This window comes from Diplotaxodon limnothrissa, linkage group LG23 (genome assembly GCF_057381915.1).
Source record: "Diplotaxodon limnothrissa isolate DT_005_m linkage group LG23, D_limnothrissa_male_GT1.1, whole genome shotgun sequence".
In the NCBI taxonomy this organism is placed as follows: Eukaryota; Metazoa; Chordata; class Actinopteri; order Cichliformes; family Cichlidae; genus Diplotaxodon; species Diplotaxodon limnothrissa.
The window spans coordinates 42,050,012-42,075,600 of NC_140617.1; the positions used below are offsets into that span (position 1 = coordinate 42,050,012).

The 25,589-nt window shown below is 45.7% G+C and overlaps 14 non-coding genes across 14 annotated transcripts; all 14 read right to left on the reverse strand.

Moving 5' to 3' along the window:
* Positions 1–261: 261 nt before the first annotated feature.
* trnar-ccu (transfer RNA arginine (anticodon CCU)) lies at positions 262–334 on the reverse strand. Its single transcript has one exon. It is a non-coding gene; the product is annotated as a tRNA-Arg (tRNA).
* Positions 335–1,087: 753 nt separating this feature from the next.
* On the reverse strand, positions 1,088–1,160 carry trnar-ccu (transfer RNA arginine (anticodon CCU)). The gene has a single exon. It is a non-coding gene; the product is annotated as a tRNA-Arg (tRNA).
* A 3,238-nt stretch (positions 1,161–4,398) lies between these two features.
* trnar-ccu (transfer RNA arginine (anticodon CCU)) lies at positions 4,399–4,471 on the reverse strand. Its single transcript has one exon. It is a non-coding gene; the product is annotated as a tRNA-Arg (tRNA).
* A 755-nt stretch (positions 4,472–5,226) lies between these two features.
* Positions 5,227–5,299, reverse strand: trnar-ccu (transfer RNA arginine (anticodon CCU)). The gene has a single exon. It is a non-coding gene; the product is annotated as a tRNA-Arg (tRNA).
* A 5,073-nt stretch (positions 5,300–10,372) lies between these two features.
* trnar-ccu (transfer RNA arginine (anticodon CCU)) lies at positions 10,373–10,445 on the reverse strand. Its single transcript has one exon. It is a non-coding gene; the product is annotated as a tRNA-Arg (tRNA).
* A 755-nt stretch (positions 10,446–11,200) lies between these two features.
* Positions 11,201–11,273, reverse strand: trnar-ccu (transfer RNA arginine (anticodon CCU)). The gene has a single exon. It is a non-coding gene; the product is annotated as a tRNA-Arg (tRNA).
* Positions 11,274–16,052: 4,779 nt separating this feature from the next.
* trnar-ccu (transfer RNA arginine (anticodon CCU)) lies at positions 16,053–16,125 on the reverse strand. Its single transcript has one exon. It is a non-coding gene; the product is annotated as a tRNA-Arg (tRNA).
* A 1,585-nt stretch (positions 16,126–17,710) lies between these two features.
* trnar-ccu (transfer RNA arginine (anticodon CCU)) lies at positions 17,711–17,783 on the reverse strand. The gene has a single exon. It is a non-coding gene; the product is annotated as a tRNA-Arg (tRNA).
* A 1,585-nt stretch (positions 17,784–19,368) lies between these two features.
* trnar-ccu (transfer RNA arginine (anticodon CCU)) lies at positions 19,369–19,441 on the reverse strand. The gene has a single exon. It is a non-coding gene; the product is annotated as a tRNA-Arg (tRNA).
* A 753-nt stretch (positions 19,442–20,194) lies between these two features.
* Positions 20,195–20,267, reverse strand: trnar-ccu (transfer RNA arginine (anticodon CCU)). The gene has a single exon. It is a non-coding gene; the product is annotated as a tRNA-Arg (tRNA).
* Positions 20,268–21,020: 753 nt separating this feature from the next.
* Positions 21,021–21,093, reverse strand: trnar-ccu (transfer RNA arginine (anticodon CCU)). Its single transcript has one exon. It is a non-coding gene; the product is annotated as a tRNA-Arg (tRNA).
* Positions 21,094–22,680: 1,587 nt separating this feature from the next.
* On the reverse strand, positions 22,681–22,753 carry trnar-ccu (transfer RNA arginine (anticodon CCU)). Its single transcript has one exon. It is a non-coding gene; the product is annotated as a tRNA-Arg (tRNA).
* A 1,582-nt stretch (positions 22,754–24,335) lies between these two features.
* Positions 24,336–24,408, reverse strand: trnar-ccu (transfer RNA arginine (anticodon CCU)). The gene has a single exon. It is a non-coding gene; the product is annotated as a tRNA-Arg (tRNA).
* A 750-nt stretch (positions 24,409–25,158) lies between these two features.
* Positions 25,159–25,231, reverse strand: trnar-ccu (transfer RNA arginine (anticodon CCU)). The gene has a single exon. It is a non-coding gene; the product is annotated as a tRNA-Arg (tRNA).
* Between the last annotated feature and the right edge of the window lie 358 nt (positions 25,232–25,589).

Sequence of the window (25,589 nt, forward strand, 5' to 3'; positions counted from 1 at the left end):
TCCCTGTGCTAGGCTCTATGTACACATAAGGAGTTGCCTTTGGTGATCGGGGGCAGTTATGGTACATGACTGACTCATTCGGTGCCTGTACTACAGGGTTACTTGTCTGCATTTTTGGGGAACAGGACCTGAGTGTCGTCTGTTTTTGGACACAGTTCAGAGAATCGGGCCATCCAAAACACATAGCAGAGGATGGTTTCGATCCATCGACCTCTGGGTTATGGGCCCAGCACGCTTCTGCTGCGCCACTCTGCTGGACAGCACCCCAGATGGGACTTGAACCCATAATCCCTGGCTTAGGAGGCTAGTGCCTTATCCATTAGGCCACCGGGGCAGATGAGTGCTTGACTTCCTTTCTTTGGAGGTTGTTTCGGGGTTCGAGTGAGAGCCATGGTTTCAAGCTGGTTTTTAGTTCAAAGATGAAGCTGTATTTAAGAACATTTGAGAAACGCTGAGAAAATAAATTACACTCTGGGCAACTCAGTGTCCAGAACTCTGGCCAGCCAACACGCTGTACTTATTGCTCCACTTTATTTGGGGGCGTTTATGTTGTCTGTTGAGACTTGTGAAACCACATGAAGACCAGAGAGTACCAACGATTTGAATCACTGAATCTAGTTCCACTAAAAGAGGGGGAGTAGCAGGAGCATGTGTGACGTGCTCAAACACAGCTGGATCAAATGCCTGAATTAGCTCTTCAGCATGGCATCAAGTTTGGCAAAGGCCTGACAACAAGCCATTCATTTGATTCAGGTGTGTCAGAACAAGGATGCGTCTAAAAGCTAAAGAAAAAAAGAACAGTGCCTCTCCAGGACTGGACTTGGAATCCCTGTGCTAGGCTCTATGTACACATAAGGTGTCGCCTTTGGTGATCGGGGGAAGTTATGGTACATGACTGACTCATTCGGTGCCTGTACTACAGGGTTATTTGTCTGCATTTTTGGGGAACAGGACCTGAGTGTTGTCTGTTTTTGGACACAGTTCAGAGAATCGGGCCATCCAAAACACATAGCAGAGGATGGTTTCGATCCATCGACCTCTGGGTTATGGGCCCAGCACGCTTCCGCTGCGCCACTCTGCTGGACAGCACCCCAGATGGGACTCGAACCCACAATCCCTGGCTTAGGAGGCCAGTGCCTTATCCATTAGGACACCGGGGCAGATGAGTGCTTGACTTCCTTTCTTTGGAGGTTGTTTCGGGGTTCGAGTGAGAGCCATGGTTTCAAGCTGGTTTTTAGTTCAAAGATGAAGCTGTATTTAAGAACATTTGAGAAACGCTGAGAAAATAAATTACACTCTGGGCAACTCAGTGTCCAGAACTCTGGCCAGCCAACACGCTGTACTTATTGCTCCACTTTATTTGGGGGCGTTTATGTTGTCTGTTGAGACTTGTGAAACCACATGAAGACCAGAGAGTACCAACGATTTGAATCACTGAATCTAGTTCCACTAAAAGAGGGGGAGTAGCAGGAGCATGTGTGACGTGCTCAAACACAGCTGGATCAAATGCCTGAATTAGCTCTTCAGCATGGCATCAAGTTTGGCAAAGGCCTGACAACAAGCCATTCATTTGATTCAGGTGTGTCAGAACAAGGATGCGTCTAAAAGCTAAAGAAAAAAAGAACAGTGCCTCTCCAGGACTGGACTTGGAATCCCTGTGCTAGGCTCTATGTAGACATAAGAAGTGGCCTTTGGTGATCGGGGGCAGTTATCGTACATGACTGACTCACTCGGTGCCTGTACTTGTTACTTGTCTGCATTTTTGGGGGGAACAGGACCTGACTGTCGTCTGTTTTTGGACACAGTTCAGAGAATCGGGCCATCCAAAACACATAGCAGAGGATGGTTTCGATCCATCGACCTCTGGGTTATGGGCCCAGCACACTTCCGCTGCGCCACTCTGCTGGACAGCACCCCAGACGGGACTCGAACCCACAATTCCTGGCTTAGGAGGCCAGTGCCTTATCCATTAGGCCACCGGGGAAGATGAGTGCTTGACTTCCTTTCTTTGGAGGTTGTTTCGGGGTTCGAGTGAGAGCCATGGTTTCAAGCTGGTTTTTAGTTCAAAGATGAAGCTGTATTTAAGAACATTTGAGAAACGCTGAGAAAATAAATTACACTCTGGGCAACTCAGTGTCCAGAACGCTGGCCAGCCAACACGCTGTGCTTATTGCTCCACTTTATTTGGGGACGTTTATGTTGTCTGTTGAGACTTGTGAAACCACATGAAGACCAGAGAGTACCAACGATTTGAATCACTGAATCTAGTTCCACTAAAAGAGGGGGAGTAGCAGGAGCATGTGTGACGTGCTCAAACACAGCTGGATCAAATGCCTGAATTAGCTCTTCAGCATGGCATCAAGTTTGGCAAAGGCCTGACAACAAGCCATTCATTTGATTCAGGTGTGTCAGAACAAGGATGCGTCTAAAAGCTAAATAAAAAAAAAGTAGTTCTCCAGGACTGGAGTTGGAGTCCCTGTGCTAGGCTCTATGTACACATAAGGAGTCGCCTTTGGTGATCGGGCGCAGTTATCGTACATGACTGACTCACTCGGTGCCTGTACTACAGGGTAACTTGTCTGCGTTTTTGGGGAAAAGGACCTGACTGTCGTCTGTTTTTGGACACAGTTCAGAGAATCGGGCCATCCAAAACACATAGCAGAGGATGGTTTCGATCCATCGACCTCTGGGTTATGGGCGCAGCACGCTTCCGCTGGGCCACTCTTCTGGACAGCAATACAGATGGGACTCGAACCCTCAATCCCTGGCTTAGGAGGCCAGTGCCTTATCCATTAGGCCACCGGGGCAGATGAGTGCTTGATTTCCTTTCTTTGGAGGTTGTTTCGGGGTTCGAGTGAGAGCCATGGTTTCAAGCTGGTTTTTAGTTCAAAGATGAAGCTGTATTTAAGAACATTTGAGAAACGCTGAGAAAATAATTTACACTCTCTATACACTCTGGGCAACTCAGTGTCCAGAACTATGGCCAGCCAACACGCTGTGCTCATTGCTCCACTTTATTTGGGGGCGTTTATGTTGTCTGTTGAGACTTGTGAAAACACATGAAGACCAGAGAGTATCAACGATTTGAATCACTGAATCTAGTTCCACTAAAAGAGGGGGAGTAGCAGGAGCATGTGTGACGTGCTCAAACACAGCTGGATCAAATGCCTGAATTAGCTCTTCAGCATGGCATCAAGTTTGGCAAAGGCCTGACAACAAGCCATTCATTTGATTCAGGTGTGTCAGAACAAGGATGCGTCTAAAAGCTAAAGAAAAAAAGTAGTTCTCCAGGACTGGAGTTGGAGTCCCTGTGCTAGGCTCTATGTACACATAAGGAGTTGCCTTTGGTGATCGGGGGCAGTTATGGTACATGACTGACTCACTCGGTGCCTGTACTACAGGGTAACTTGTCTGCGTTTTTGGGGAAAAGGACCTGACTGTCGTCTGTTTTTGGACACAGTTCAGAGAATCGGGCCATCCAAAACACATAGCAGAGGATGGTTTCGATCCATCGACCTCTGGGTTATGGGCGCAGCACGCTTCCGCTGCGCCACTCTGCTGGACAGCACTACAGATGGGACTCGAACCCTCAATCCCTGGCTTAGGAGGCCAGTGCCTTATCCATTAGGACACCGGGGCAGATGAGTGCTTGATTTCCTTTCTTTGGAGGTTGTTTCGGGGTTCGAGTGAGAGCCATGGTTTCAAGCTGGTTTTTAGTTCAAAGATGAAGCTGTATTTAAGAACATTTGAGAAACGCTGAGAAAATAATTTACACTCTCTATACACTCTGGGCAACTCAGTGTCCAGAACTATGGCCAGCCAACACGCTGTGCTCATTGCTCCACTTTATTTGGGGGCGTTTATGTTGTCTGTTGAGACTTGTGAAAACACATGAAGACCAGAGAGTATCAACGATTTGAATCACTGAATCTAGTTCCACTAAAAGAGGGGGAGTAGCAGGAGCATGTGTGACGTGCTCAAACACAGCTGGATCAAATGCCTGAATTAGCTCTTCAGCATGGCATCAAGTTTGGCAAAGGCCTGACAACAAGCCATTCATTTGATTCAGGTGTGTCAGAACAAGGATGCGTCTAAAAGCTAAAGAAAAAAAGTAGTTCTCCAGGACTGGAGTTGGAGTCCCTGTGCTAGGCTCTATGTACACATAAGGAGTTGCCTTTGGTGATCGGGGGCAGTTATGGTACATGACTGACTCATTCGGTGCCTGTACTACAGGGTTACTTGTCTGCATTTTTGGGGAACAGGACCTGAGTGTCGTCTGTTTTTGGACACAGTTCAGAGAATCGGGCCATCCAAAACACATAGCAGAGGATGGTTTCGATCCATCGACCTCTGGGTTATGGGCCCAGCACGCTTCCGCTGCGCCACTCTGCTGGACAGCACCCCAGATGGGACTTGAACCCATAATCCCTGGCTTAGGAGGCCAGTGCCTTATCCATTAGGCCACCGGGGCAGATGAGTGCTTGACTTCCTTTCTTTGGAGGTTGTTTCGGGGTTCGAGTGAGAGCCATGGTTTCAAGCTGGTTTTTAGTTCAAAGATGAAGCTGTATTTAAGAACATTTGAGAAACGCTGAGAAAATAAATTACACTCTGGGCAACTCAGTGTCCAGAACTCTGGCCAGCCAACACGCTGTACTTATTGCTCCACTTTATTTGGGGGCGTTTATGTTGTCTGTTGAGACTTGTGAAACCACATGAAGACCAGAGAGTACCAACGATTTGAATCACTGAATCTAGTTCCACTAAAAGAGGGGGAGTAGCAGGAGCATGTGTGACGTGCTCAAACACAGCTGGATCAAATGCCTGAATTAGCTCTTCAGCATGGCATCAAGTTTGGCAAAGGCCTGACAACAAGCCATTCATTTGATTCAGGTGTGTCAGAACAAGGATGCGTCTAAAAGCTAAAGAAAAAAAGAACAGTGCCTCTCCAGGACTGGACTTGGAATCCCTGTGCTAGGCTCTATGTACACATAAGGTGTCGCCTTTGGTGATCGGGGGAAGTTATGGTACATGACTGACTCATTCGGTGCCTGTACTACAGGGTTACTTGTCTGCATTTTTGGGGGGAACAGGACCTGACTGTCGTCTGTTTTTGGACACAGTTCAGAGAATCGGGCCATCCAAAACACATAGCAGAGGATGGTTTCGATCCATCGACCTCTGGGTTATGGGCCCAGCACACTTCCGCTGCACCACTCTGCTGGACAGCACCCCAGATGGGACTCGAACCCACAATTCCTGGCTTAGGAGGCCAGTGCCTTATCCATTAGGCCACCGGGGAAGATGAGTGCTTGACTTCCTTTCTTTGGAGGTTGTTTCGGGGTTCGAGTGAGAGCCATGGTTTCAAGCTGGTTTTTAGTTCAAAGATGAAGCTGTATTTAAGAACATTTGAGAAACGCTGAGAAAATAATTTACACTCTCTATACACTCTGGGCAACTCAGTGTCCAGAACTATGGCCAGCCAACACGCTGTGCTCATTGCTCCACTTTATTTGGGGGCGTTTATGTTGTCTGTTGAGACTTGTGAAAACACATGAAGACCAGAGAGTATCAACGATTTGAATCACTGAATCTAGTTCCACTAAAAGAGGGGGAGTAGCAGGAGCATGTGTGACGTGCTCAAACACAGCTGGATCAAATGCCTGAATTAGCTCTTCAGCATGGCATCAAGTTTGGCAAAGGCCTGACAACAAGCCATTCATTTGATTCAGGTGTGTCAGAACAAGGATGCGTCTAAAAGCTAAAGAAAAAAAGTAGTTCTCCAGGACTGGAGTTGGAGTCCCTGTGCTAGGCTCTATGTACACATAAGGAGTCGCCTTTGGTGATCGGGCGCAGTTATCGTACATGACTGACTCACTCGGTGCCTGTACTACAGGGTAACTTGTCTGCGTTTTTGGGGAAAAGGACCTGACTGTCGTCTGTTTTTGGACACAGTTCAGAGAATCGGGCCATCCAAAACACATAGCAGAGGATGGTTTCGATCCATCGACCTCTGGGTTATGGGCGCAGCACGCTTCCGCTGGGCCACTCTTCTGGACAGCACTACAGATGGGACTCGAACCCTCAATCCCTGGCTTAGGAGGCCAGTGCCTTATCCATTAGGCCACCGGGGCAGATGAGTGCTTGATTTCCTTTCTTTGGAGGTTGTTTCGGGGTTCGAGTGAGAGCCATGGTTTCAAGCTGGTTTTTAGTTCAAAGATGAAGCTGTATTTAAGAACATTTGAGAAACGCTGAGAAAATAATTTACACTCTCTATACACTCTGGTCAACTCAGTGTCCAGAACTCTGGCCAGCCAACACGCTGTGCTCATTGCTCCACTTTATTTGGGGGCGTTTATGTTGTCTGTTGAGACTTGTGAAAACACATGAAGACCAGAGAGTATCAACGATTTGAATCACTGAATCTAGTTCCACTAAAAGAGGGGGAGTAGCAGGAGCATGTGTGACGTGCTCAAACACAGCTGGATCAAATGCCTGAATTAGCTCTTCAGCATGGCATCAAGTTTGACAAAGGCCTGACAACAAGCCATTCATTTGATTCAGGTTTGTCAGAACAAGGATGCGTCTAAAAGCTAAAGAAAAAAAGTAGTTCAAATTCAAATTCAAATTTTATTTGTCACGTACACAGTCATACACAGTACGATATGTAGTGAAATGCTTGGACAACTGCTCGTGACCTAAAGAAAACAAAAAAGGAAAACGCTATGAATAAGATAGGAAATAAATATGAAAAATTAAAAAGGGTAAATTTAACTAGGAAGGAATAGAATATAAATTAAGGTTAAAAATGAAATAACTGTACAACACAAATTAGAATGAAGGGTAAATTTAACTGGGAAGAATAAGATAAAGATAAATATATAAATTAAAGTTGAAAATAAAATAACTGTACAACAAAATACACAATACACAATATAGAACTATATAAGAATGTATGAAGAAATCTAAATCTAAATAAATATATACACAATAACAGCAGCTGTACAAGTATTAACCGGAAATGAAGAATATAGTGACCAGTGTTGTGCAAAACCAAAGTCCAGAAAGTCCAGTGTGTGTGTAAGAACTGTATGTGTGGGTCAGTACTGTGTGGTGGTGTGATTGAGAGACCGTATCGCCTGCGGGAAGAAGCTCCTCCTCAGTCTCTCTGTGTTGGTCTTCAGGGAGCGGAATCGCTTTCCTGACCTCAACAGAGAGAACAGTCTGTTGTTGGGATGGCTGAGGTCCTTCACGATCTTCCTGGCCTTGGTCCAGCACCGCCTGCTGTAGATTGAGTGCAGGTCAGGGAGCTCGGAGCGGATGGTGCGCTCAGCTGACCGCACAACCCTCTGTAGAGCTCGTCTGTCCTGCATGGTGCTGTTCCCGAACCAGGTTAAGATGTTTCCCGCCAGGATGCTCTCTATGGTGCACGAGTAAAAGTTCCTGAGCACCTTGGAGGGCAGTTGGAAGTCTCTCAAGCGTCTGAGGTGGTAGAGACGCTGTCGGGCCTTTTTCACCACGGTGTTGATGTGACAGGACCATGACAGGTCCTGCGTGATGTGAACTCCGAGGTATTTGAAGCTGTCCACTCTCTCCACTGGGCACTCGTTGATGACGGGGGTCTGATAGTTCCTCTCCTGCTTAGTGCTGAAGTCCACTATCAGCTCCTTTGTCTTACTGACGTTTAGAAGGAGGTTGTTCCTCTGGCACCAGTTCTCCAGATTCCTAATCTCCTTCAGGTAGGCCGTCTCGTTGTTATCAGAGATCAGGCCCACCACGACGGTGTCGTCAGCAAACTTGATGATGGTGGTGGAGCTGGTAGTGGCCACACAGTCATATGTGTACAAAGAGTACAGCAGGGGGCTCAGAACACACCCCTGGGGGGCTCCAGTGCTGAGAGTGGTGGAGGCTGAGACATGTCCGCCCATCCTTACTGCCTGTGGTCTGCCAGTTAGGAAGTTGGAGATCCACTGACACATAGATGAGCTGAGTCCCAGATGCTCCAGCTTGGTGGTGAGTGTGGAGGGAATTATGGTGTTAAATGCAGAGCTGTAGTCTATGAAGAGCATTTTAACATAATTCCCCCTTCTAGTGTCCAAGTGAGTGAGTGATGTGTGGAGGAGATGAGAGATGGCATCGTCTGTGGAACGATTTGGACGGTAAGCGAACTGTAGTGGGTCCAGTGTGTCTGGTAGTGAAGAAATGATGAAGTCTCTGACCAGGTGTTCAAAGCACTTCATCACTACTGAGGTGAGGGCTACAGGGCGATAGTCATTGAGAGAAGCAGGGTGGGGTTTCTTCGGGACAGGAACAATGATGGACTCTTTGAAGCATGTGGGGATCACCGACTGAGATAAAGAGATGTTGAATATCTCAGTGAACACAGGAGCTAGCTGGTATGCGCAGTCTCTTAGGATACGACCTGGGATGCCGTCTGGTCCTGCTGCTTTCCTGGTGTTCACTCTCTTGAAGGCTCTCCTTACTTCATGCTCGGAGATGACGAGCACGTTTCCGGTGCTGGCAGTATCTTCCTGTCTGCAGCCGTTAGCGCCGCTAACACTAGCATTGTTGGAGACCTTAGCTGCAGCCTCGAAGCGAGCATAGAAAGTGTTCAGCTCGTCTGCCAGAGTCACGGCCGCGTTCGTCATACCGGTTGTTGGTGCTTTATAGTCCGTTATTGTCCTTAGTCCCCGCCACAGGCTCCTAGAGTCACTCTGTTGGAGTTGTGACTCTAGTTTCCTCCCGTAGCGCTGCTTCGCCTCTTTCACCGCCCTCCGCACGTTATATGATGCGGCTTTGTACGGGTCCATGTCCCCCGTCATGAGTCCCGTGTTGTAGGCAGCGGTGCGGGATCTCAGAGCGTCGCGGATGGTTTTATCCACCCACGGCTTCTGGTTGGGAAACGTTGTGATAGTCTTTGTCTCCACGGTATCATCCGCTAGTTTCCCGATGAATCCCACAACCGCTTCCGTAAACACGTTGACGTCATCGTCGGAGCTGTTTCTGAACATGCCCCAGTCTGCGTCATCGAGTGCGTCCTGTAACGCGGCCACCGATTGATCCGTCCAGCGCGCGACCTTCCTCTGAACCGGAACTTCCTGTTTCAGCCTTTGTTTGTATTTTGGCATGAGGAAGATGGCGGCGTGATCAGATTTGCCAAACGGGGGGCGGGATTGTGCCTTGTAGCCGTCCTTGACCGTAGTGTAGCAGTGGTCCAGTGTCCTTTCACCCCTGGTGGGGCAGGTGATGTGTTGATAAAAGTTCGGCGCTGCGCGTTTGAGGTTGGCGCTATTAAAGTCCCCCGTCACAATAAGCGCAGCGTCCCGGTGTTGTGTCTGGTGCTGTGTGAGTGCCTCATGCAGCTCGCATAAGGCGGTGACCATGTCCGCTTGTGGTGGAATATAAACGGCACTTACAATGACCGATGTAAATTCCCGAGGTAGATAAAAAGGACGACACATGATGGACAGTAGTTCCAGATTTGGTGTGCAGGAGCGTGTGAGAGGAACAACGTTCGCACTGTTGCACCAGTTGTTGTTCACCATTAAACACACGCCGCCTCCCCTTGACTTCCCCGAGTCCCGTGTCCTGTCCATGCGGTGAACCGAGAAGAACTCGGCCGGCTGGATGGCGTGGTCCGGCACCGCTGGGTTCAGCCATGTCTCGGTGAAGCAGAGGAGATTGCAGTCCCGAATGTCTCTCTGGAACTTTATCCTGGCCCTGAGGTCGTCAAGCTTGTTCTCCAGTGACTGGACGTTGGCGAGCAGGATGCTAGGCAGAGGTGTGCGGTGTGCACGAGCTCTCAGCCTGTTCCTGACGCCGGCTCGCTTCCCTCTAGGCCGCCGCCGCTTCCCTTTGTTCTCCCTCGAGATCTCACTCGGCCAGCTCGGATCCGGAGTTAAAAAGCTTCGAATTGTGAGTACATTGTATACCAATAGAAACAAGAGTGTCACTGTCATACCTAATGTACCCAATGGTGATGATTTTGCCGATTTAGAAACGCTGAAAACTAACTTAAAAAACAAAGACAAAGAAAAAGTGGTCGGAGCAGTCGTGACGGCAGCCGACCTCACCGGCGCCATCTTAGAAAAGTTCTCCAGGACTGGAGTTGGAGTCCCTGTGCTAGGCTCTATGTACACATAAGGAGTTGCCTTTGGTGATCGGGGGCAGTTATGGTACATGACTGACTCATTCGGTGCCTGTACTACAGGGTTACTTGTCTGCATTTTTGGGGAACAGGACCTGAGTGTTGTCTGTTTTTGGACACAGTTCAGAGAATCGGGCCATCCAAAACACATAGCAGAGGATGGTTTCGATCCATCGACCTCTGGGTTATGGGCCCAGCACGCTTCCGCTGCGCCACTCTGCTGGACAGCACCCCAGATGGGACTTGAACCCATAATCCCTGGCTTAGGAGGCCAGTGCCTTATCCATTAGGCCACCGGGGCAGATGAGTGCTTGACTTCCTTTCTTTGGAGGTTGTTTCGGGGTTCGAGTGAGAGCCATGGTTTCAAGCTGGTTTTTAGTTCAAAGATGAAGCTGTATTTAAGAACATTTGAGAAACGCTGAGAAAATAAATTACACTCTGGTCAACTCAGTGTCCAGAACTCTGGCCAGCCAACACGCTGTACTTATTGCTCCACTTTATTTGGGGGCGTTTATGTTGTCTGTTGAGACTTGTGAAACCACATGAAGACCAGAGAGTACCAACGATTTGAATCACTGAATCTAGTTCCACTAAAAGAGGGGGAGTAGCAGGAGCATGTGTGACGTGCTCAAACACAGCTGGATCAAATGCCTGAATTAGCTCTTCAGCATGGCATCAAGTTTGGCAAAGGCCTGACAACAAGCCATTCATTTGATTCAGGTGTGTCAGAACAAGGATGCGTCTAAAAGCTAAAGAAAAAAAGAACAGTGCCTCTCCAGGACTGGAGTTGGAATCCCTGTGCTAGGCTCTATGTAGACATAAGAAGTGGCCTTTGGTGATCGGGGGCAGTTATCGTACATGACTGACTCACTCGGTGCCTGTACTACAGGGTTACTTGTCTGCATTTTTGGGGGGAACAGGACCTGACTGTCGTCTGTTTTTGGACACAGTTCAGAGAATCGGGCCATCCAAAACACATAGCAGAGGATGGTTTCGATCCATCGACCTCTGGGTTATGGGCCCAGCACGCTTCCGCTGCGCCACTCTGCTGGACAGCACCCCAGATGGGACTCAAACCCACAATCCCTGGCTTAGGAGGCCAGTGCCTTATCCATTAGGCCACCGGGGCAGATGATTCCTTAACTTCCTTTCTTTGGAGGTTGTTTCGGGGTTCGAGTGAGAGCCATGGTTTCAAGCTGGTTTTTAGTTCAAAGATCCAAAATGCCGAAAAAGATAAAAAGATTGCATACCTGGAAAGTAAGGTCGCTGACCTGGAACAATACTCCAGGATAAACGACGTCATCATCACTGGGCTCCATATTAAACCCCGGTCATACGCTCAGGCGGTGACCGCTGACAGCAACGAGGAACCTGGAGAGCTTGACATTAGCTCCACGGAACAACAGGTGGCTGCTTTCCTGCGGTCCAAAGGGATTGCCCTGGACTGTAACTCTGTCGAAGCATGCCACCCTCTTCCCAGGAGGAACGGCAACATACCGGCTATTATATTAAGGTTTGTAAATCGAAAGCACAAGATTACGCTGCTGAAACAAGGAAGAAAATTAAAAGGATCTAATGTCTTTATCAATGAACATCTAACCAAACACAACGCTGAAATAGCCAAAAAAGCGCGACACCTTAAGAAGCTGGGAAAAATCCAAGGCACTTGGACGACGAACTGCAAAATATTCATTAAACTAAACGGATCACCAGAGGAAGCCAAAGTTCTGACCATTAAAAATATGGCGGATCTCGAAAAATATCAGTGAGCAACACGATCTGGACGGCAAACAAGGTAACAGACAACCACACACTCACTTATGACACACACTGGAAGGAAGAACTCAGATACATCTGGAAGAATCAGCTGCATCAGTCAGACAGTTGCAGAATATGATCAATTGGAACTGAAAACATTTAACTATATGGATCACAATACACACGACTTGGAATATGAAATAGATCCAGACAACAACTTTTTCTCATCTAACAATAACAATTGCTGCTACTATACAAATAAAGACTACAATCAGAGGATTAAAACTGAGAATAAATTATCAATTATCCACTTTAACTGTAGAAGTCTCTATGCTAATTTTAGTCATATCAAAGAATATCTTAACCAGTTTTCACATCCATTTAGTGTCATTGCCTTATCAGAAACTTGGATCAATATGGAAAAAGGAACAGACTTTGAACTGGAGGGTTATGAATTCACATTTATAACTAGGCGAAACAAAGGAGGAGGAGGAGTGGCCTTGTATGTGGACAAATCCTTGAAATTTAATGTGGTGGAAAAGATGACGATGGTGATTGATAATGTACTAGAATGTATTACAGTTGAAATTTGTAAAGAAAAAAGTAAAAATGTAATCATTAGCTGTATATACAGAGCTCCAGGTAGTAGTATTGAGACATTTAAAGACTGGATAGAAGAAACATTTATTGAAATAGCTCACAAAAAAGTTTTCATTTGTGGAGACTTCAATATTGATTTGCTAAACCCAAATAAACATAAAACCACTGAGGAATTTATAAACACAATGCACTGTATGAATCTATTCCCTAAAATTACTAGACCTACCAGGATTACATCACATTGTGCAACTCTCATAGACAACATTTTTGCAAATGACATTGAAAATAAGACTGTAAGTGGACTCCTGATTAACGACATAAGTGACCATCTTCCAATTTTTACAATCTATGATAGGAATTACAAGATCAATAAAATGGACAGTAAAAAAGAGTACAGACGAGTAAGAACAGAAGAAAGAATGAATGCATTTAAAAAAGATTTATTGAAGGAAAACTGGGGTGAAGTATATCAGGAACAGGACGTTAATAGTGCTTATAATAAATTCCTTAGAATATTTACATTACTGTACAATACCAACTGTCCAATAAAGCAATATAGTAGGAAACAGAAATATATGGACTGTCCATGGATAACAAAAGGTCTGCAAAATGCATGTATAAAGAAAAATGCTCTATACAGAGAGTTCTTAAGAACGAGAACTAAAGATGCTGAAATCGGATACAAAAGATATAAAAATAGGTTAACTAATATACTTAGATTTAGTAAAAAGGAATACTATAAGAAGCAATTAGATATAAATAGAAATAATAATAAAAGATTATGGGAAATCCTGAACAGTGTTATAAAATGTGGGACTGGACAAAAGAACTATCCCAAGTATTTCATTTGTAATGACCATGAAGAATACAATATGGATGTTGTGGCAAATAGTCTCAATGAATTCTTTGTAACTGCTGGACCAAATTTAGCAAGAACAATCACTCATCCTGGGAAAGCACAGGAAAAACCCGATACACTGATTGACAGAAATCCATATTCTATGTTTCTCACAGCCGTTGATGAAAATGAAGTTCTTGAAATTGTCAAAAAATGTAAAAATCACAAATCTTTGGATTGTAATGATATTGATATGATAGTGGTTAAAAGAGTCATTGAGGCTATTATAAAACCATTTACATACATCTGTAATTTATCATTTCAAACTGGTCGATTTCCAGACAGAATGAAAATAGCAAAAGTTATACCTCTATACAAATCTGGAAACAAACACCATTTCACAAACTACAGGCCTGTCTCTTTACTACCTCAATTCTCAAAAGTTCTTGAAAAACTGTTTAAAAACAGACTGGAAAAATTTATAGATAAACATAAACTACTCACTGAGAGTCAGTACGGATTCAGATCAAGCAGATCAACATCATTGGCACTATTAGATTCAATAGAATACATCACAAATTCCATAGACAAAAAGCAATATGTGGCTGGGTTATTCATAGACTTGACAAAGGCATTTGACACTATAGATCATGATATATTAATAAGAAAACTGGAACGTTATGGTGTCAGAGGGGTAGTTTTAGATTGGGTCCGGAGTTATTTAAGTGACAGAAAGCAGTTTGTGAAAATAAATGGTGGTTGCTCCTTATGTATGGACATTGCTTGTGGTGTACCCCAAGGGTCAGTTTTGGGTCCAAAATTCTTCAACTTGTACATTAACGACATCTGTAAAGTGTCCAAAGTATTAAAAATGGTTCTCTTTGCTGACGATACAAACATTTTTTGCTCTGGTGATGATCTGCAGAATTTATTGGAGGATATGACTAATGAAATAAGTAAAGTGAAGTTCTGGCTTGATAAAAACAAATTATCATTAAATTTGAATAAATCTAAACTTATGTTATTTGGAAATAGTAGTTTAAATACAAATGCAAAGATTCAAATAAATGGTGTTGATATTGAAAGAGTCAGTGAAAATAAATTTCTGGGGGTAATAATAGATGAAAAACTTAACTGGAGAGCTCACGTAAGATATATTCATTCCAAAGTATCACGAAGCATTGCAGTACTAAACAAGGCAAAACAGGTATTCGACAGAACATCACTTCATATTCTCTACTGTTCACTGGTTTCACCATACTTAAGCTATTGTGCAGAGGTCTGGGGCAATAACTATAAAACCACATTACATTCACTTTTTACTCTTCAAAAGAAAGCAATTCGAATCATCCACAATGCAGGTTATAGGGAACATACAAACTCACTATTTTTGCAGTCTGAAATATTGAAAATTGACGATATAGTGAAATTCCAAACAGCACAAATTCTATTCAAAGCAAAAAATAAAGAACTGCCAGGTAATATTCAGAGTATGTTTTTTTTGAAAGAAGGAAGTTATAATTTAAGGGGTTTTTGTAACTTCAAAACAATGAAGGTACGTACTACAAGAAAAGGCTTTTGTGTTTCTGTTCAAGGAGTGAAACTATGGAACAAACTGAATATGGAATTAAAGCAATGTCCAAACATAAAACTGTTCAAAAAGAGTTATAAAAATATGATCTTCTCGATCTATAAAGAAAAGGAAAATATTTAAATTAAGTGAATGTCTCTATTTAAAAACAAACAAACAAAAAATTCATGATGTGATATTATAGTATATAGTATATCAGAAATCTGTTCACTATTTTTATTACAAATTATATCAGTAAGGAAGCTGACTAAATATTCACTGATAATTTATGGGACAGGGGTGGGATTAAATAAGTGTATACTTCTTCCCACTCCCTTTCAACATGTAAATTAATCAGAATGTTTTTTTGTATGTAATTTGTATAGTATATTTTTTTTTCTCTCATTTCTTTTCTAAATGTACTTGTATATTGTTCACATGTTGAAATAAATTACCAATCAATCAATCAATCAATCAAGATGAAGCTGTATTTAAGAACATTTGAGAAACGCTGAGAAAATAAATTACACTCTGGGCAACTCAGTGTCCAGAACGCTGGCCAGCCAACACGCTGTGCTTATTGCTCCACTTTATTTGGGGACGTTTATGTTGTCTGTTGAGACTTGTGAAAACACATGAAGACCAGAGAGTACCAACGATTTGAATCACTGAATCTAGTTCCACTAAAAGAGGGGGAGTAGCAGGAGCATGTGTGACGTGCTCAAACACAGCTGGATCAAATGCCTGAATTAGCTCTTCAGCATGGCATCAAGTTTGGCAAAGGCCTGACAACAAGCCATTCATTTGATTCAGGTGTGTCAGAACAAGGATGCGTCTAAAAGCTAAAGAAAAAAAGTAGTTCTCCAGGACTGGAGTTGGAGTCCCTGTGCTAGGCTCTATGTACACATAAGGAGTCGCCTTTGGTGATCGGGGGCAGTTATGGTACATGACTGACTCATTCGGTGCCTGTACTACAGGGTTACTTGTCTGCATTTTTGGGGAACAGGACCTGAGTGTCGTCTGTTTTTGGACACAGTTCAGAGAATCGGGCCATCCAAAACACATAGCAGAGGATGGTTTCGATCCATCGACCTCTGGGTTATTGGGCCAGCACACTTCCGCTGCGCCACTCTGCTGGACAGCACCCCAGATGGGACTCGAACCCACAATCCCTGGCTTAGGAGGCCAGTGCCTTAGCCATTAGGACACCGGGGCAGATGAGCGCTTGACTTCCTTTCTTTGGAGTTTGTTTCGGGGTTCGAGTGAGAGCCATGGTTTCAAGCTGGTTTTTAGTTCAAAGATGAAGCTGTATTTAAGAACATTTGAGAAACGCTGAGAAAATAAATTACACTCTGGGCAACTCAGTGTCCAGAACTCTGGCCAGCCAACACGCTGTACTTATTGCTCCACTTTATTTGGGGGCGTTTATGTTGTCTGTTGAGACTTGTGAAACCACATGAAGACCAGAGAGTACCAACGATTTGAATCACTGAATCTAGTTCCACTAAAAGAGGGGGAGTAGCAGGAGCATGTGTGACGTGCTCAAACACAGCTGGATCAAATGCTTGAATTAGCTCTTCAGCATGGCATCAAGTTTGGCAAAGGCCTGACAACAAGCCATTCATTTGATTCAGGTGTGTCAGAACAAGGATGCGTCTAAAAGCTAAAGAAAAAAAGAACAGTGCCTCTCCAGGACTGGACTTGGAATCCCTGTGCTAGGCTCTATGTACACATAAGGAGTCGCCTTTGGTGATCGGGCGCAGTTATCGTACATGACTGACTCACTCGGTGCCTGTACTACAGGGTAACTTGTCTGCGTTTTTGGGGAAAAGGACCTGACTGTCGTCTGTTTTTGGACACAGTTCAGAGAATCGGGCCATCCAAAACACATAGCAGAGGATGGTTTCGATCCATCGACCTCTGGGTTATGGGTGCAGCACGCTTCCGCTGGGCCACTCTTCTGGACAGCACTACAGATGGGACTCGAACCCTCAATCCCTGGCTTAGGAGGCCAGTGCCTTATCCATTAGGCCACCGGGGCAGATGAGTGCTTGATTTCCTTTCTTTGGAGGTTGTTTCGGGGTTCGAGTGAGAGCCATGGTTTCAAGCTGGTTTTTAGTTCAAAGATGAAGCTGTATTTAAGAACATTTGAGAAACGCTGAGAAAATAATTTACACTCTCTATACACTCTGGGCAACTCAGTGTCCAGAACTATGGCCAGCCAACACGCTGTGCTCATTGCTCCACTTTATTTGGGGGCGTTTATGTTGTCTGTTGAGACTTGTGAAAACACATGAAGACCAGAGAGTATCAACGATTTGAATCACTGAATCTAGTTCCACTAAAAGAGGGGGAGTAGCAGGAGCATGTGTGACGTGCTCAAACACAGCTGGATCAAATGCCTGAATTAGCTCTTCAGCATGGCATCAAGTTTGACAAAGGCCTGACAACAAGCCATTCATTTGATTCAGGTGTGTCAGAACAAGGATGCGTCTAAAAGCTAAAGAAAAAAAGTAGTTCTCCAGGACTGGAGTTGGAGTCCCTGTGCTAGGCTCTATGTACACATAAGGAGTTGCCTTTGGTGATCGGGGGCAGTTATGGTACATGACTGACTCATTCGGTGCCTGTACTACAGGGTTACTTGTCTGCATTTTTGGGGAACAGGACCTGAGTGTCGTCTGTTTTTGGACACAGTTCAGAGAATCGGGCCATCCAAAACACATAGCAGAGGATGGTTTCGATCCATCGACCTCTGGGTTATGGGCCCAGCACGCTTCTGCTGCGCCACTCTGCTGGACAGCACCCCAGATGGGACTTGAACCCATAATCCCTGGCTTAGGAGGCTAGTGCCTTATCCATTAGGCCACCGGGGCAGATGAGTGCTTGACTTCCTTTCTTTGGAGGTTGTTTCGGGGTTCGAGTGAGAGCCATGGTTTCAAGCTGGTTTTTAGTTCAAAGATGAAGCTGTATTTAAGAACATTTGAGAAACGCTGAGAAAATAAATTACACTCTGGGCAACTCAGTGTCCAGAACTCTGGCCAGCCAACACGCTGTACTTATTGCTCCACTTTATTTGGGGGCGTTTATGTTGTCTGTTGAGACTTGTGAAACCACATGAAGACCAGAGAGTACCAACGATTTGAATCACTGAATCTAGTTCCACTAAAAGAGGGGGAGTAGCAGGAGCATGTGTGACGTGCTCAAACACAGCTGGATCAAATGCCTGAATTAGCTCTTCAGCATGGCATCAAGTTTGGCAAAGGCCTGACAACAAGCCATTCATTTGATTCAGGTGTGTCAGAACAAGGATGCGTCTAAAAGCTAAAGAAAAAAAGAACAGTGCCTCTCCAGGACTGGACTTGGAATCCCTGTGCTAGGCTCTATGTACACATAAGGAGTCGCCTTTGGTGATCGGGGGCAGTTATGGTACATGACTGACTCATTCGGTGCCTGTACTACAGGGTTACTTGTCTGCATTTTTGGGGAACAGGACCTGAGTGTTGTCTGTTTTTGGACACAGTTCAGAGAATCGGGCCATCCAAAACACATAGCAGAGGATGGTTTCGATCCATCGACCTCTGGGTTATGGGCCCAGCACGCTTCCGCTGCGCCACTCTGCTGGACAGCACCCCAGATGGGACTCGAACCCTCAATCCCTGGCTTAGGAGGCCAGTGCCTTATCCATTAGGACACCGGGGCAGATGAGTGCTTGATTTCCTTTCTTTGGAGGTTGTTTCGGGGTTCGAGTGAGAGCCATGGTTTCAAGCTGGTTTTTAGTTCAAAGATGAAGCTGTATTTAAGAACATTTGAGAAACGCTGAGAAAATAATTTACACTCTCTATACACTCTGGGCAACTCAGTGTCCAGAACTATGGCCAGCCAACACGCTGTGCTCATTGCTCCACTTTATTTGGGGGCGTTTATGTTGTCTGTTGAGACTTGTGAAAACACATGAAGACCAGAGAGTATCAACGATTTGAATCACTGAATCTAGTTCCACTAAAAGAGGGGGAGTAGCAGGAGCATGTGTGACGTGCTCAAACACAGCTGGATCAAATGCCTGAATTAGCTCTTCAGCATGGCATCAAGTTTGACAAAGGCCTGACAACAAGCCATTCATTTGATTCAGGTGTGTCAGAACAAGGATGCGTCTAAAAGCTAAAGAAAAAAAGTAGTTCTCCAGGACTGGAGTTGGAGTCCCTGTGCTAGGCTCTATGTACACATAAGGAGTTGCCTTTGGTGATCGGGGGCAGTTATGGTACATGACTGACTCATTCGGTGCCTGTACTACAGGGTTACTTGTCTGCATTTTTGGGGAACAGGACCTGAGTGTCGTCTGTTTTTGGACACAGTTCAGAGAATCGGGCCATCCAAAACACATAGCAGAGGATGGTTTCGATCCATCGACCTCTGGGTTATGGGCCCAGCACGCTTCTGCTGCGCCACTCTGCTGGACAGCACCCCAGATGGGACTTGAACCCATAATCCCTGGCTTAGGAGGCTAGTGCCTTATCCATTAGGCCACCGGGGCAGATGAGTGCTTGACTTCCTTTCTTTGGAGGTTGTTTCGGGGTTCGAGTGAGAGCCATGGTTTCAAGCTGGTTTTTAGTTCAAAGATGAAGCTGTATTTAAGAACATTTGAGAAACGCTGAGAAAATAAATTACACTCTGGGCAACTCAGTGTCCAGAACTCTGGCCAGCCAACACGCTGTACTTATTGCTCCACTTTATTTGGGGGCGTTTATGTTGTCTGTTGAGACTTGTGAAACCACATGAAGACCAGAGAGTACCAACGATTTGAATCACTGAATCTAGTTCCACTAAAAGAGGGGGAGTAGCAGGAGCATGTGTGACGTGCTCAAACACAGCTGGATCAAATGCCTGAATTAGCTCTTCAGCATGGCATCAAGTTTGGCAAAGGCCTGACAACAAGCCATTCATTTGATTCAGGTGTGTCAGAACAAGGATGCGTCTAAAAGCTAAAGAAAAAAAGAACAGTGCCTCTCCAGGACTGGACTTGGAATCCCTGTGCTAGGCTCTATGTACACATAAGGAGTCGCCTTTGGTGATCGGGGGCAGTTATGGTACATGACTGACTCATTCGGTGCCTGTACTACAGGGTTACTTGTCTGCATTTTTGGGGAACAGGACCTGAGTGTTGTCTGTTTTTGGACACAGTTCAGAGAATCGGGCCATCCAAAACACATAGCAGAGGATGGTTTCGATCCATCGACCTCTGGGTTATGGGCCCAGCACGCTTCCGCTGCGCCACTCTGCTGGACAGCACCCCAGATGGGACTCGAACCCACAATCCCTGGCTTAGGAGGCCAGTGCCTTATCCATTAGGACACCGGGGCAGATGAGTGCTTGACTTCCTTTCTTTGGAGGTTGTTTCGGGGTTCGAGTGAGAGCCATGGTTTCAAGCTGGTTTTTAGTTCAAAGATGAAGCTGTATTTAAGAACATTTGAGAAACGCTGAGAAAATAAATTACACTCTGGGCAACTCAGTGTCCAGAACTCTGGCCAGCCAACACGCTGTACTTATTGCTCCACTTTATTTGGGGGCGTTTATGTTGTCTGTTGAGACTTGTGAAACCACATGAAGACCAGAGAGTATCAACGATTTGAATCACTGAATCTAGTTCCACTAAAAGAGGGGGAGTAGCAGGAGCATGTGTGACGTGCTCAAACACAGCTGGATCAAATGCCTGAATTAGCTCTTCAGCATGGCATCAAGTTTGGCAAAGGCCTGACAACAAGCCATTCATTTGATTCAGGTGTGTCAGAACAAGGATGCGTCTAAAAGCTAAAGAAAAAAAGAACAGTGCCTCTCCAGGACTGGACTTGGAATCCCTGTGCTAGGCTCTATGTACACATAAGGAGTCGCCTTTGGTGATCGGGGGCAGTTATGGTACATGACTGACTCATTCGGTGCCTGTACTACAGGGTTACTTGTCTGCATTTTTGGGGAACAGGACCTGAGTGTTGTCTGTTTTTGGACACAGTTCAGAGAATCGGGCCATCCAAAACACATAGCAGAGGATGGTTTCGATCCATCGACCTCTGGGTTATGGGCCCAGCACGCTTCCGCTGCGCCACTCTGCTGGACAGCACCCCAGATGGGACTCGAACCCACAATCCCTGGCTTAGGAGGCCAGTGCCTTATCCATTAGGACACCAGGGCAGATGAGTGCTTGACTTCCTTTCTTTGGAGGTTGTTTCGGGGTTCGAGTGAGAGCCATGGTTTCAAGCTGGTTTTTAGTTCAAAGATGAAGCTGTATTTAAGAACATTTGAGAAACGCTGAGAAAATAAATTACACTCTGGGCAACTCAGTGTCCAGAACGCTGGCCAGCCAACACGCTGTGCTTATTGCTCCACTTTATTTGGGGACGTTTATGTTGTCTGTTGAGACTTGTGAAACCACATGAAGACCAGAGAGTACCAACGATTTGAATCACTGAATCTAGTTCCACTAAAAGAGGGGGAGTAGCAGGAGCATGTGTGACGTGCTCAAACACAGCTGGATCAAATGCCTGAATTAGCTCTTCAGCATGGCATCAAGTTTGGCAAAGGCCTGACAACAAGCCATTCATTTGATTCAGGTGTGTCAGAACAAGGATGCGTCTAAAAGCTAAATTAAAAAAAAGTAGTTCTCCAGGACTGGAGTTGGAGTCCCTGTGCTAGGCTCTATGTACACATAAGGAGTCGCCTTTGGTGATCGGGGGCAGTTATCGTACATGACTGACTCACTCGGTGCCTGTACTACAGGGTAACTTGTCTGCGTTTTTGGGGAAAAGGACCTGACTGTCGTCTGTTTTTGGACACAGTTCAGAGAATCGGGCCATCCAAAACACATAGCAGAGGATGGTTTCGATCCATCGACCTCTGGGTTATGGGCGCAGCACACTTCCGCTGGGCCACTCTTCTGGACAGCACTACAGATGGGACTCGAACCCTCAATCCCTGGCTTAGGAGGCCAGTGCCTTATCCATTAGGCCACCGGGGCAGATGAGTGCTTGATTTCCTTTCTTTGGAGGTTGTTTCGGGGTTCGAGTGAGAGCCATGGTTTCAAGCTGGTTTTTAGTTCAAAGATGAAGCTGTATTTAAGAACATTTGAGAAACGCTGAGAAAATAATTTACACTCTCTATACACTCTGGGCAACTCAGTGTCCAGAACTATGGCCAGCCAACACGCTGTGCTCATTGCTCCACTTTATTTGGGGGCGTTTATGTTGTCTGTTGAGACTTGTGAAAACACATGAAGACCAGAGAGTATCAACGATTTGAATCACTGAATCTAGTTCCACTAAAAGAGGGGGAGTAGCAGGAGCATGTGTGACGTGCTCAAACACAGCTGGATCAAATGCTTGTATTAGCTCTTCAGCATGGCATCAAGTTTGGCAAAGGCCTGACAACAAGCCATTCATTTGATTCAGGTGTGTCAGAACAAGGATGCGTCTAAAAGCTAAAGAAAAAAAGAACAGTGCCTCTCCAGGACTGGACTTGGAATCCCTGTGCTAGGCTCTATGTAGACATAAGAAGTGGCCTTTGGTGATCGGGGGTAGTTATCGTACATGACTGACTCACTCGGTGCCTGTACTACAGGGTTACTTGTCTGCATTTTTGGGGAACAGGACCTGACTGTCGTCTGTTTTTGGACACAGTTCAGAGAATCGGGCCATCCAAAACACATAGCAGAGGATGGTTTCGATCCATCGACCTCTGGGTTATGGGCCCAGCACGCTTCCGCTGCGCCACTCTGCTGGACAGCACCCCAGATGGGACTTGAACCCATAATCCCTGGCTTAGGAGGCCAGTGCCTTATCCATTAGGCCACCGGGGCAGATGAGTGCTTGACTTCCTTTCTTTGGAGGTTGTTTCGGGATTCGAGTGAGAGCCATGGTTTCAAGCTGGTTTTTAGTTCAAAGATGAAGCTGTATTTAAGAACATTTGAGAAACGCTGAGAAAATAAATTACACTCTGGTCAACTCAGTGTCCAGAACTCTGGCCAGCCAACACGCTGTACTTATTGCTCCACTTTATTTGGGGGCGTTTATGTTGTCTGTTGAGACTTGTGAAACCACATGAAGACCAGAGAGTACCAACGATTTGAATCACTGAATCTAGTTCCACTAAAAGAGGGGGAGTAGCAGGAGCATGTGTGACGTGCTCAAACACAGCTGGATCAAATGCCTGAATTAGCTCTTCAGCATGGCATCAAGTTTGGCAAAGGCCTGACAACAAGCCATTCATTTGATTCAGGTGTGTCAGAACAAGGATGCGTCTAAAAGCTAAATAAAAAAAAAGTAGTTCTCCAGGACTGGAGTTGGAGTCCCTGTGCTAGGCTCTATGTACACATAAGGAGTCGCCTTTGGTGATCGGGCGCAGTTATCGTACATGACTGACTCACTCGGTGCCTGTACTACAGGGTAACTTGTCTGCGTTTTTGGGGAAAAGGACCTGACTGTCGTCTGTTTTTGGACACAGTTCAGAGAATCGGGCCATCCAAAACACATAGCAGAGGATGGTTTCGATCCATCGACCTCTGGGTTATGGGCGCAGCACGCTTCCGCTGGGCCACTCTTCTGGACAGCACTACAGATGGGACTCGAACCCTCAATCCCTGGCTTAGGAGGCCAGTGCCTTATCCATTAGGCCACCGGGGCAGATGAGTGCTTGATTTCCTTTCTTTGGAGGTTGTTTCGGGGTTCGAGTGAGAGCCATGGTTTCAAGCTGGTTTTTAGTTCAAAGATGAAGCTGTATTTAAGAACATTTGAGAAACGCTGAGAAAATAATTTACACTCTCTATACACTCTGGGCAACTCAGTGTCCAGAACTATGGCCAGCCAACACGCTGTGCTCATTGCTCCACTTTATTTGGGGGCGTTTATGTTGTCTGTTGAGACTTGTGAAAACACATGAAGACCAGAGAGTATCAACGATTTGAATCACTGAATCTAGTTCCACTAAAAGAGGGGGAGTAGCAGGAGCATGTGTGACGTGCTCAAACACAGCTGGATCAAATGCCTGAATTAGCTCTTCAGCATGGCATCAAGTTTGGCAAAGGCCTGACAACAAGCCATTCATTTGATTCAGGTGTGTCAGAACAAGGATGCGTCTAAAAGCTAAAGAAAAAAAGTAGTTCTCCAGGACTGGAGTTGGAGTCCCTGTGCTAGGCTCTATGTACACATAAGGAGTTGCCTTTGGTGATCGGGGGCAGTTATGGTACATGACTGACTCATTCGGTGCCTGTACTACAGGGTTACTTGTCTGCATTTTTGGGGAACAGGACCTGAGTGTCGTCTGTTTTTGGACACAGTTCAGAGAATCGGGCCATCCAAAACACATAGCAGAGGATGGTTTCGATCCATCGACCTCTGGGTTATGGGCCCAGCACGCTTCCGCTGCGCCACTCTGCTGGACAGCACCCCAGATGGGACTTGAACCCATAATCCCTGGCTTAGGAGGCCAGTGCCTTATCCATTAGGCCACCGGGGCAGATGAGTGCTTGACTTCCTTTCTTTGGAGGTTGTTTCGGGGTTCGAGTGAGAGCCATGGTTTCAAGCTGGTTTTTAGTTCAAAGATGAAGCTGTATTTAAGAACATTTGAGAAACGCTGAGAAAATAAATTACACTCTGGGCAACTCAGTGTCCAGAACTCTGGCCAGCCAACACGCTGTACTTATTGCTCCACTTTATTTGGGGGCGTTTATGTTGTCTGTTGAGACTTGTGAAACCACATGAAGACCAGAGAGTACCAACGATTTGAATCACTGAATCTAGTTCCACTAAAAGAGGGGGAGTAGCAGGAGCATGTGTGACGTGCTCAAACACAGCTGGATCAAATGCCTGAATTAGCTCTTCAGCATGGCATCAAGTTTGGCAAAGGCCTGACAACAAGCCATTCATTTGATTCAGGTGTGTCAGAACAAGGATGCGTCTAAAAGCTAAATAAAAAAAAAGTAGTTCTCCAGGACTGGAGTTGGAGTCCCTGTGCTAGGCTCTATGTACACATAAGGAGTCGCCTTTGGTGATCGGGGGCAGTTATCGTACATGACTGACTCACTCGGTGCCTGTACTACAGGGTAACTTGTCTGCGTTTTTGGGGAAAAGGACCTGACTGTCGTCTGTTTTTGGACACAGTTCAGAGAATCGGGCCATCCAAAACACATAGCAGAGGATGGTTTCGATCCATCGACCTCTGGGTTATGGGCCCAGCACGCTTCCGCTGCGCCACTCTGCTGGACAGCACCCCAGATGGGACTTGAACCCATAATCCCTGGCTTAGGAGGCCAGTGCCTTATCCATTAGGCCACCGGGGCAGATGAGTGCTTGCCTTCCTTTCTTTGGAGGTTGTTTCGGGGTTCGAGTGAGAGCCATGGTTTCAAGCTGGTTTTTAGTTCAAAGATGAAGCTGTATTTAAGAACATTTGAGAAACGCTGAGAAAATAAATTACACTCTGGGCAACTCAGTGTCCAGAACTCTGGCCAGCCAACACGCTGTACTTATTGCTCCACTTTATTTGGGGGCGTTTATGTTGTCTGTTGAGACTTGTGAAACCACATGAAGACCAGAGAGTACCAACGATTTGAATCACTGAATCTAGTTCCACTAAAAGAGGGGGAGTAGCAGGAGCATGTGTGACGTGCTCAAACACAGCTGGATCAAATGCCTGAATTA